The sequence below is a fragment of the Phascolarctos cinereus genome, unplaced genomic scaffold (genome assembly GCF_003287225.1).
Source record: "Phascolarctos cinereus isolate Bilbo 61053 unplaced genomic scaffold, phaCin_HiC Scaffold_4;HRSCAF=312, whole genome shotgun sequence".
Lineage (NCBI taxonomy): Eukaryota > Metazoa > Chordata > Mammalia > Diprotodontia > Phascolarctidae > Phascolarctos > Phascolarctos cinereus.
In genome coordinates, this window is record NW_027555847.1 from 138,276,630 (window position 1) to 138,288,652 (window position 12,023).

Genomic DNA, 12,023 nt, shown 5'->3' on the forward strand with positions numbered 1-12,023 from the left:
AAGTGAGGCCTTGAGAGTGTCCTTGTATCACTTTTTCTGAGTACCATGGGAATACTTGCCCTGTGTGAGTTCTCCATAAAATAGTCTTTTTGGCAAGCATACGTTTTGCATTCAAACAACATGGCCAGCCCATCAGAGCTGTGCTCTCTGAAACAGAGTTTGGCAATTTAGTTTGAGAAAAGACCTCAGTGTCTGGTATTTTATCCTGCCAGATGATCTTCAGAATCTTCCTAAGACAATTCAAATGGGAATGATTCAATATCCTGGCATGGTGCTGATATGCTGTCCAGGTTTCAAAAGCATGCAACAATAAGGTCAGCACAACAGCTCTGTAGACCTTCAGTTTGGTAGTCAAGTCTAATACCTTTCTCTCTCATACTTTCCTTTGGATCCTCCCAAACACTGAGCTAGCTCTGGCAATGCATGTAAAGCAACCTCATTTTCAACATATACATCCCTGGAAGGTACACTACCAAGGTAAGTGAACTTATCCACAGCATTCAGAACTTCTCCATTTGCTGTAACTGATGGTTCCACATATGGATGGCGTGGTGGTGGCTGATGGAGCACCTGTGTTGGTGTTAATTGTTAGGCCATAATTAGCACAAGCAGCAGAGAATCGGTCCATACTTTGTTGCATCTCAACTTTAGAGGCTGCATTGAGTGCATAATCATCTGCAAACAGAAGATCACGCACCAACACTCCCTCCACTTTGCTCTTGGCTCATAGCCTTTTCAAGTTGAAGAACTTACCATCACTGAGTAGCTGACATTACTGCTGTGTTCATCCTCATTGAAAGTATTTGACAACATGGCTCAAAACATCATACTAAAAAGCATGGGAGCAAGCACACAGCCTTGTTTCACTCCACTGGTGACTGGGAAAGCACAAGAGATTGTCCATTTTCCAGAACCTGGGTAAGCATGCCATCATGAAATTGACATACAACGCTGATGAACTTCCCTGGGCAACCAAATTTTGATATAATTTCCATAAGCCCTCACAACTGACAGTATCAAAAGCCTCAGTCAGATCTATAAGTGTTGTGTACAGACCTCTGTTCTGCTCCTGGCATTTCTCCTGGAGTTGTCGGGCAGCAAACACCGTATTGACTGTTCCTTGGCCCTTTCTGAAGCCAGAGGCTCTCAGGTGAAGGAGCAGCCTATTAAGGAGGACTCTGGCAAGAATCTTGCCAGCAATGACGAAGAGAGAGATTCCCCACCCCATGATTGTCACAGGACAATTTATTTCCTTTACCTTCATAGAGATGGACAATAGAGTCATCCTTGAACTCCTGGGGGATAACCTCCTCTTGCCATATGACCTGGAAAATTTCAGTCGGCTTTTGTACGAGCAATGGACCTCCTACCTTGTAAATCTTACCTGGAATAGAATCAGCACCACGTGTTATGGTACACAAAAGGTGCCTAATGGTATTCAAAACCTCTTCTTCAGTTGGAACTTCAGCTAGGGAGGGACTGACTTCAGCTCGAGGTAAGGATCAATGGCCTTAGCATTGATTGATGAAGGTCTGTTGAGAACACAATGGAAGTGTTCAGCCCATCTCTTTAGGATCATGTTCTTATCACTAATCAATGTGGATGACCTTGGCATCTTTGATGTCTAACCAAGCTCTATGTGCTCCATAGCATCTGCTTCAGCTGCCTTCATGGCCTTGGAACAAATTATTTTCATCCTCCCATTCCACTAAGGGAAGTCTTACCATGCTTGGGGTAGACCCCCCCCCCCAACTCACCAATAGGTTTAAGACCCTTCAGTTCCTCTCAACCTGGTTTGGCCTGTCTGCCAAAATGGTTTCCTGGAGCATGGCCGCTGGGCATGCTACATACAGCCTCTTGGAGCCACAGGTGAGAGATAGGTGGACCAGGTGAACACCAAAGGTGGAAAACAGCCCTGAAAAGGGCTCTGCAGCCATCACATAGGTACTAGTCTTCCCTGAAGACACCTTACACCCCAGTTAGTCAGGCTTCACAACCTAGGTCATCTTTAAGTCCTTAAGAGAGTAATGTATACTCTCTTTACTCCATATCCTATTAGTTGCCAAGTCCTATTTTTACCTTTATAACATCTCATGTATGCCTCCTTCTTTTCTCTGACTGCTACCACCCTGGTGAAGGCCTTTATTACCTCACACCAAGACTACTGCCACAGCCTCTTATCTGGTCTCTGTGCTTCCAGTCACTCTCCACTTCAACCAATCCTCTACTCAAGCCATCAAACTGATCTTCCTAAAGTGCAGGTCTGACTATTTCACCTCCCCCCATTCAATCAACTCCAGTGGCTTCCTGTTATTCCCAGGATCAAATATAAAATCATTTGGATAAGGTCTAGAGGTTTAGGGGTGCTGGGACCCCAAAATCATGACACATCACTCAACCCAAGCCTTCTTTCAGCCAAAGACAAGGTTTATTAAATATCCTCCATATTGGCAAGACTCTTAAGGAACCTGTGCATTTGTGAGCTGTTGGCTAGATTCTAAGAATCTGAGCATCTTATGGCCTAAGATTGGCCTTATATACAGAAAGACTGTGGGAGGGATCTAGGAGTGGCCAAGTAGTTTGTAGGGCCTGTGAGGTAATAGAATGCCAGGGACCTGCACCACACGGCCAAGAGAGAATGACTAAAATTAAGGGTGGGAAGTGGCCTGGGGCCATAGGGAGGGAAGACAAGGAGGGCTAGGCTAGGTTAAGGGTAACAAAATTGGGAGATTGGGTGTAGCAACAAGGAAAAGCCAATTGATGGGATTATAGCCTCAGGCAAATGTCAGAGATTTGGCCATATGGGAAAGTCCAGGGTTTTTCCTTTTTGGGGTCTAGATTCTATCCTCATTGATTTGACTTATAAAACCCTCCATAATTGGGCTCACTTCCTGCCTTCCCAGTCTTCTTATACCTGACATCTACCCCATGTACACTGATCTCCTTGCTGTTCCTCAAACAAGATGCTCCATCTCCTAACTCAAGCATTTTCATTGGCTGTCCCACATCTGGAATGCTCTCCCTCTTTATCTCAGTCTCCTAGTTTCCCTGGTTCTTTCAAGTCTTAGATACAGTTCTACCTTCTGCAAAAAAGTCTTTCTGGAATTCTTTTAATGCTCAGCCCATCTCTCTAGGATCATGTTCTTATCACTAATCACTGTGGATGACCTTGGCATCTTTGATGTCTAACCAAGCTCTAAGCACTCCACAACATCTGCTTCAGCTGCCTTCATGGCCTTGGAACAAATTGTTTTCATCCTCCCATTCCACCAAGGGAAGTGTTACCATGCTTGGGGTAGACACCCCAACTCACCAATAGGTTTAAGACCTGGCACTTCCCCTCTGTTGATTACATCTAATTTATCTGGTATATATAACTTGTTTGCATATTCTCTCCCCTGTTAAACTGTGAATTCCTTGAGAGCAAAATCTGCCTTGCCTTCCTTTGTATCCCTAGCTCTTAGCATGGTACCTGGCCCGTAGTAGGTGCTTAATAAATGCAAATCGACTGACTGACAGAAATAGGGAAATTAAGAAGAGGGGCAGGTTTGGAGGGAAAGATAATGAATTCTGTTTCCAACGTGTTGAGTTTGAGATGCCTGCAGGGCATCTAGTTGGAACTGCTCAATAGATAATTGGTGATGTTGGATTGGAGTTCAAGAAGGAGAGCCCAGGGCTAGATATATAGATTGGGAGTCATTTAAGGAAAGATAATCAGTGGAATTTTGTACATGTTGTATTCAAAATGTTCAGGTACAGATGACATGTAGGCTGTTGGAGATTCGGGGCTGAAACTCAGGTGAGAGGCCAGGACTGGAGATAACTGCATGGAGATGGTAGTTAAAGTTAGATATGAGCACCCAGATGTTGAGCTGCAAGAGATCTTAGATGTCATCTGATCCAACCCCTTCCTTCATTTTTACAGGTGAAGAAATTGAGCTCCAGAAGGGTTAAGTGACTTGACTGAGGTCACATAGCTAGTAAATAGCAGAGCTGGGATTCAAACCCAGATCCTAGAACCTGTGTGCTTTCCACTATACAATGCTAGCTATGAGAGTAAGCAAAATCACCAACTGAGAAAGCATAATGGTGAAAGGACAGAGTGCCAGGAACAGACCTTTGAAGATTTCCCCACATTAGAGTATTGGAAAGGGGGACTAAAGGAATAGTTAGGTCTTGCTATCTAGTAAAGGATTACACATGGACAGATAACCATAATACCAAGAAGATTGCCAAGTGGTCAAACAGAAATAGGTGAGAGATAGAAGAGGGATTACTTCTAGGTAGAAGGGCTTTAGGGGGTGGGGTGGGCAGAATCATGATCATGAATAGATATGCATGAAATAAAGAGGGAAATGAGCAGAACCGAGACATGGTATACAGTAATAGCAATATTGTTGGGGCAGCTAGGTGGTGCAGTGGATAGAGCACCAGCCCTGGATTCAGGAGGACCTGAGTTCAAATCCGGCCTCAGATACATAACACTTAGTAGCTGTATGACCCTGGGTAAATCACTTAAACCCATTGCCTAGCCAAAAAAAAAAATGCAATATTGTTTTAAGAGCAACTTTGAGTGATTAAGTCATTTTGACTATTATAAATACCCAAATTAACCACAAAGGACCTGTGAAGAAAGAAGCTATTTGCCTCCAGAGAAAGAACTGATAAATACCAGTATGTATAGAATGATTTTACATGTATATACATATTTGTGTCCAATGGTAGCCATGGGGGGAGGGTAGGAGGTGGTGAGAAGGGAAGAAAAAAAAAGAAAAAAGTTACATGATAATTTTATTATATATTTAAAGGGAATAGCAAGTTGTACATGAAAGATTTTCAGTTTCATGTACAATGATCTTCTTTTTATTCTATGTCATGTTATTTTATTCCATAAATTAAAATTTTTTTTAAAGGAAGGCATTGGGCAGCTAGGTGGCGCAATGGATAGAGCACCAGCCCTGAAGTCAGGAGGACCTGAGTTCAAATTTGGCCTCAGACCAAATACTTGACACTTACTAGCTGTGTGACCCTGGGCAAGTCACTTAACCCCAATTGCCTAAAAAAAAAAAAGAAAGAAAAAAAAAGGAAGTCCTCAAGGAGAGGTAACACCCAAGCCCAGGCTGTGAAAGGAAGAGAAGGATTTCAAGAAGCATAAATGTGAAGGGAATCCATTCCAGACATAGCAGAAAGCCTATGTAAATGCATGGTGAGGAGCAGACAGGATGAAATTAGGAAAGTAAATTGTCTAGGTTGATTGAAACGTGGTATAATAAAGGGAACAATGGGAAATAAGTGGGAAAGGTAGGTTGGAGCTGGATGGTGAAAATTCTTGAATGGCAGCCTAAGGAGTATCCTTTTTTAGGAGGCAATGGGAGACCACTAAAGGTCTTTGAGGACAGTAGTGACTTGATCAGAGATGAGCACTGGGAATATTACTTTGGTGGTCTGTGCAGGATGGAATGGAAATGGGAAATTGGAGGCCAGAAAAACAAATTAGTCACCAAGAAGGGGTAATAAGGGATTGAACTGGGCTTGGCAGTGGAAGTGTTCCGAGGATCTGAGGGAGGGAGGACCTATTAAGGTTAGGGCAACTGTGCTGTCCATCACTATCACTCTTGATTGGCGGCAGGTCTCTCTTCCTTTTTCAATCACTGATTTTCCTAATGTCCTTTATATAATTTCTCTCAGAGATGAAGTACTGCAGACATTATAGAGTTAAACACAACACTTTTCCCAGCCTCCGTTTAAAAACCAAATGATGTTTTTTGTTATGAACTTGACAGTCATCAGTAAAATATGAACTTTCCATTTACAAAGGAGAGGAAAAAGAAGTTTGCGTATAAAACTCTGAATTTACCATACGCAACTTGGGTTTTTTTAAGCGTACATTACTTTTAACATGGTAGTGCCAACACTGTCTTCCTTGTTTATATCTCTTTCTGAAATTGCATCTGTTCTCTTCTGTGAATATTTTACCTATTTTAGTGACCCCACCCCTTTTTTTTTTTTTTGCAAAACTATCAGTCCTCCCACTTGCCCAGCCCATACTTTCTCAAACAGAACTCTGAACAAAACTCCCATTTTGGCAAGAGCTGCTCTATCTTCTTTCCCAGAATTTGCCCATTCTCATGCAAAATCTGAAAGACAAAGGATTTTTAAAGCTATTGTTCCTAAGTTAAGAAGAAATCTTTTAAAAATGCTCTCTTTGCATTCAATTCCTCATTACCAGTAGGCCAACCTTGACTTTGGAAGCCTAGGGTCAGGCCAGGAAGTTCAAAGCCTAACCCTACAGTTTAAGTCTGCCTAGGATACCCATCCTCAAACATCCCTAATATCGTAATAATTAATTGTTTATGTCTAGTAATAGTTGCTCACATTAATACTATACTTTAAAATTCACAAGGTGTTTTTTTCATCCTGTAAGTTGCCTTTTAGACATCTTGAACTGGATGTCTAGTAGACATCTTAAACGAAACATGTCTAAAGTAGAATTTTTTTTGATAGCTTTTTTTGTTTGTTTGTTTGTGTTTTTGGTGAGGCAATGGGGTTAAGTGACTTGCCCAGGGTCACACAGCTAATAAGTGTTATGTGTCTGAGGTCAGATTTGAACTCGGGTCCTCTTGAATCCAGGGCCAGTGCTCTATCCACTGTACCACCTAGCTGCCCCCTAAAATAGAATTTATTATCTTTCCCCCTAAACTCTTCCCGCCACTACCATTTCTATTACTGTACAGGGCAATACCACCCTCCCAGTCCTTCAGGCTCTAAACCTAAGGGCCAGCTACTCTGATCAATACAATGATCCAAGACAATTCCAAAGGATTCATGATAGAAAAAAATACCATCCATTTCCAGAGAGAGAACTAATGAACTCAGTGCAAATTGAAGTATAATTTTCTCATTTTATTTTTCTTGCTTTTTAAAAAAAAATCTGGCTAATGTGGAATTATATTTTACATAATTTTTTACATATATAATTGATATATTGCTTGTCTTCTCAGTATTGCGGGGGAGGGGTGAGGAGGGAGAGAATTTGGAACTCAAAATTTAAAAAGAAAAGAATGTTAAAAATAAATAAATAATAGAAATTTTAAAATAAGCTATCTAAGAGCCATCCTGGAGGCCTCATTATCTCTCACCACTACTACTACCACCACCACCACCATCCTTCCCTACTACATCCAATCTGTTACCAAGGTCTGTTGATTTCACTTTTGCAAATTTCTCCAATACATCTTCTCTCTGCAGACACTACCACCACCCCACAGCACACCCCCATCACCTTAGGCCTGGATTGTAATAATAATATTATTATTCTTGCTGGCAGTTCTGCCAATCTCAAGTATCTCCTCACTCCAATTCATCCTCCATTCAGCCGCTAATGAGATTTCACTAAAGCCCAGGTCTAATCAAGTCTTGCCCTCCTATTCAGTAAACTCCCCTGGCTCCCTATTGCCTCCAGGATGCTGTTTGTCATTCAAAGCCCTTCATAATCTTGCCCCCTCCCAGCTTTCCGTTTTACAATTTACTCTCCAATATGTACTCTTTTATCCAGTGACTCTGACCTCCTGGCTGTCGCACAAATAAGACCCTCCTCTCAGCTCTGGGAATTTTCTCTGGCTTCCCCACACTTTGAATGTTTTCCTTCCTTTGCTCAGTGATTACTGACCTCCCTGGCTTCCTTTAAGTACCAATTAAAACCCTATCTTTTACTGGAAGCCTTCCCCAAACACTCTTTATTGTAGTGCCCTGTCTCTGTTAAGTATTTACTATTTTTCTTATATATATCTTGTATTGTATTTGCAAGTTGTTTCCCCCATTAGATTTTAAGCTTCTCAAGGGCAGACACTGTCTTTTGCCTCTTTTTGTATCCCCACAGCTTAATACAGTGCTGGAAAATTGCTGTTGTTCTTGTCCTTCATTTTAGAAGATCAATGATATCACCTAGTGATTCATCGTGAATAGGACTTAAGTGAAACAAAGATGTACAAACTCATCAGCCTCAATCTCTCTTCCAGGGTCATCAAAGTCTAATGGAAAGACAAAAGTCAAGATGACTGGCCATCTTGGAAGATGCACTGGATGCAGTGATGCAAGATGCAGGTGACTTGGGTGTCTTTGATGTCTGACCAAGCTCTAAGCAAGCCACAGTGCCTACTTCCTCTGCCTTCATTGCTATTGAAACAAATTATCCTCATCCACCCATTCCCCAGAGAAAAGTCTTGACATGCTTGGGGTAGACATCCCCCTAACTCACCAATTTGGGTTTGAGGCCCATGGGTTACCCTCAACCTAGTTTTAACCATCTGCCGAGATGCTTTAGACAGTTTACTTAGATGGCTTACTGAGGTGTACGTGCTACAGTTTCTTGGAGCTGCAGGTGAGAGTTGAATACCAGGTGGACACAAAAGGTGGATGAGCAGCTCTGAAAAGGGTTCACAAGCCCTCACCCTAGAAATGCTAGTCCTCCTTGACCCCCTGGAAAACAGAACGTACTTAAAAATGTTTATTAATTGAAGATAGGTAATTTAAATATTTTAATACTGTCCATGGAGTTTTCTTGGCAAAGATACTGAAGTGGTTTGCCTCTTTCTTCTCCAGTGGCTCACCTTTTGTTGGAACTCTCCAACACCTGTCCTTGGATAACCCTACACCACATAGCTCATATAGTTTCACAGAGCTATGCAAGCCCCTTTGCCACTATGATGACAAAGACAAGCTAGTAATCCAGGAATCTCCATCTGAGAGATGAAAAACAAAGACAAAGAGAGTAGAAATGATTTATTCAGGGTCCTATTGCTACTGAGTGGCAGCCCAAGGACTCAAACCTGGTCTTCTGCCTCCAAATCCTAGGATCTTTCTGTTGCATTCATTATCCAAGCTCACCTGTCCTCTGTCACCGGCTTTTCCAAGTGTCTTCTCTAAGTTCTATTTCACCTGCACCTTATTCATCCTTTCCTTGGATCCCATTCTTTCTTTCTAACATTGTGTTTCTTCTTCCTTTCTCTTTTTTTTCTTCCTTGAATCAAACTTATTACAGTATTGAAATGCTGTTCTAAGATATTGAGTGGAGGACACCAAAGAAGTGAAATATAGTTCTTATGTGTAAGAGACTTATTTGAGATTATGCAATAAACCCATATTTCAATATTTTAAAGATCTATGATTTCTGGTGATGAGCCTCTCTGAACTTAGGTAGGCTAGTCCTCCAACAATGGGCTATCCATCATCGAGCATTTACCCAAAGCATGTTGAATGTGATAGGACAAACCAGAGAAAACGTTCTTTCAGCTTAGTCTTTGTTATAAAGATGACCCCAGACTCAGTTCTGAAGACTGGTATCTCAAAGACTTTTTATTAAAGAGGTTGAAGTGAGTTAGTTCGATTCTCAGGAGAAGCTGGCACACCTCTGTGGAAGGGGAGAAAATGTGCATGGTAAAAGAAGCCAGGGCAAGCTTTACAGTTAGTAATTGCCTGACTCCTCCCTTCTGAATCAGGATTGGTCCTAATCCTTCTGGGTTACAATCTTCCTTATATGCCCCACCCTTAACATACATTGTGTGCCTAGAATTGTGTAATCACCCCAATCTCCCACCCCCCACCAATCTCCCATCCCTGACCCCAGCTGAGAAGTTAGCCTGTCTGTGCTGATTTCTTATCTACTTATGTGGAAACTTCACTCTTTCATTTCTCACAGTCTTCAATAGGGTCAAGCACAGGAAGCCATCTCATCCAATCTGACCAATCCTCTACACCAGTGATGTGAAATCCAAACAGAAATGGGGATGGCTGGGTAATCTAAACCATACATATGTATCCCTGTGGCCATAGATTGACTTATTATCTGATCTGCATATTAATATGATCTATTTTATTGTCTTTTTTATTTATTTTGTTAAATGTTTCCCAATTATATTTTCATCTGATTTGGGGAGTATTGTTGGTCATATATTTGACATCTTTTCTCTACAATATATTTATCAATCAGCAAGCATCTATTAAATGCCTAATCTGTGCCAAGTGCTGGGGCAAAGACAATAATTAAACATTCCCCTGCCCTCGAGGTGCTTACATTCTATTAGAGGACAGCATTTACATTCTATCAGGATTTATTGAATATAAATTTATTGAATATAAATATATTCAAAATAATAATAATAAAGCACTAGCTAGGGGGGCAGGGCCTGGAAAATCTTCATGAGGCATTTGAGCTAAGCTCTGAAGGAAATTTGGTATTTTGAGAATGCAGAGAAGAGAAGAGAAAGCCAGAGGGAATGATAACCTATGCAAAGGCATGGAAGGAAGCAAAGAAAAAAGGAAGGAAACAATCATTTATTAAGTAGCTTCTATAGGTCAGGAGCTATGCTAAGAGCTTTATAAAGTCATCTCATTTGATCCTAACAACAACCTTGGGAAGTAGGTGCTATTAATATCCCCATTTAACAGTTGAATAAACTGAGGCAGATGCAGATTAAGTGACTTCCCCACTAGTAAATGTCTACAATTGGATTTGAACTCAGGTCTTTCTGACTCTAGGCCCAATGCTCTATCCACTGTGCCACCTAGTTACCTCTGGGCTGCCATGAGAAAAGAGATGGAATGTCACGTGTGAAGAACAGCAGGAAGGCCTGTTTTTTTGCCAAATCATAGTGTATATAAAAGGAACCAACATATAGTGTGAAAAGAAAGATAGGTTTGAACCCAGACATGAAGGACTTTAAATAACAAGAGAGGTGTCTGTATTTTATTCTAGAGATAATGGGGAGTCTCTGGAGCTTACTGAATAGGGAATAACAAGGCCTCATACATTCTTTAGGAACATACTTCCGAAGTGCTCATGCTGGCTTTAACTGAAGAAATCTAATAAGAAGCTACTACTTCCCAAGGCATTTATTCTACTTTTTGATATCTATAAATATCATAATAGTACTATTTATTGAGTATGCAGCCATTTCCAAATTAAGAAGTTTTTGCTCTATCAGCCCTCATTGGTTATCATTATCATCTGATGTTCATTTCTGATAAATTCAATTAGTACAGAATCCAAAATATTGGGGCATGCCAGCCATGGTGATCACTGCAAATATTTAACTTTATCCACAAGCCCAAGAGATAGATAGCAATAATGTGTCAGAGAAGGACATTGGTGAAAGCAGAAACAAACATATATGAAAGACTTAGTAATGCTTTCACAGCAGTACAAAGGAATGCAAGTTAATATATAATCCTAAGGGCTGAGGGCTTTATACAGTATACTTGATATATAGCTTCTATTAATATTCAGTGTTTCCCTTTTGTTAAATGAATAAATACTCCTTAGCCTAATATTCAGGGCCTATTGTAGTTTCTTGCTAACCTCTCTTTCTAGCTATTCACAAATATGTGGATTTGGTTTTTGGTTGGTTTTTTTTGGTTAGGCAATGGGGTTAAGTGATTTGCCCAGGGTCACACAGCTAGTGTTATGTGTCTGAGGCCGCATTTGAACTCAGGTCCTCCTGAATTCAGGGCCGGTGCTCTATCCATGGATTTGTTTGGGTTTTTTTAAACATTACAAACTAATAATAGTAGATACTAATATAGTGGTTTAAGGCATACGAAAAACACAGAATACATCATCTTATTTGGTCTTTTCAACAACCCTGGGAAGTAATAACTATAGGTGTTAAACCAATTTTACAGATAAGGAAAATGGAGGTCAGAGAAATTAAATGACTTGACCAAAGTCACCCAGGTAGTAAATAGGTATTTAAACCCCAGGTCTCACCTAACTCCAACACATATCTCATTCCTTTCTGAGTTCCACTCAGCTCTCTGAACCCTCAGGCCTTTTTCCACCTTGCCAGCAGCCTCCTTTCCCTGGATGTTTACTTTGCCCCTTGACTTCATACACTGAAAGTATAGTCTGTTCCTTTGGCCTTTTCCTCTAATTGGCTTATTTCTCCCACAACCAGACATTTTAAGGAAAAAACCCAGGTCAGCCATTCTCTCTAGGCTGCACTTCTTACTCTCCTTCCTCTCCTTCC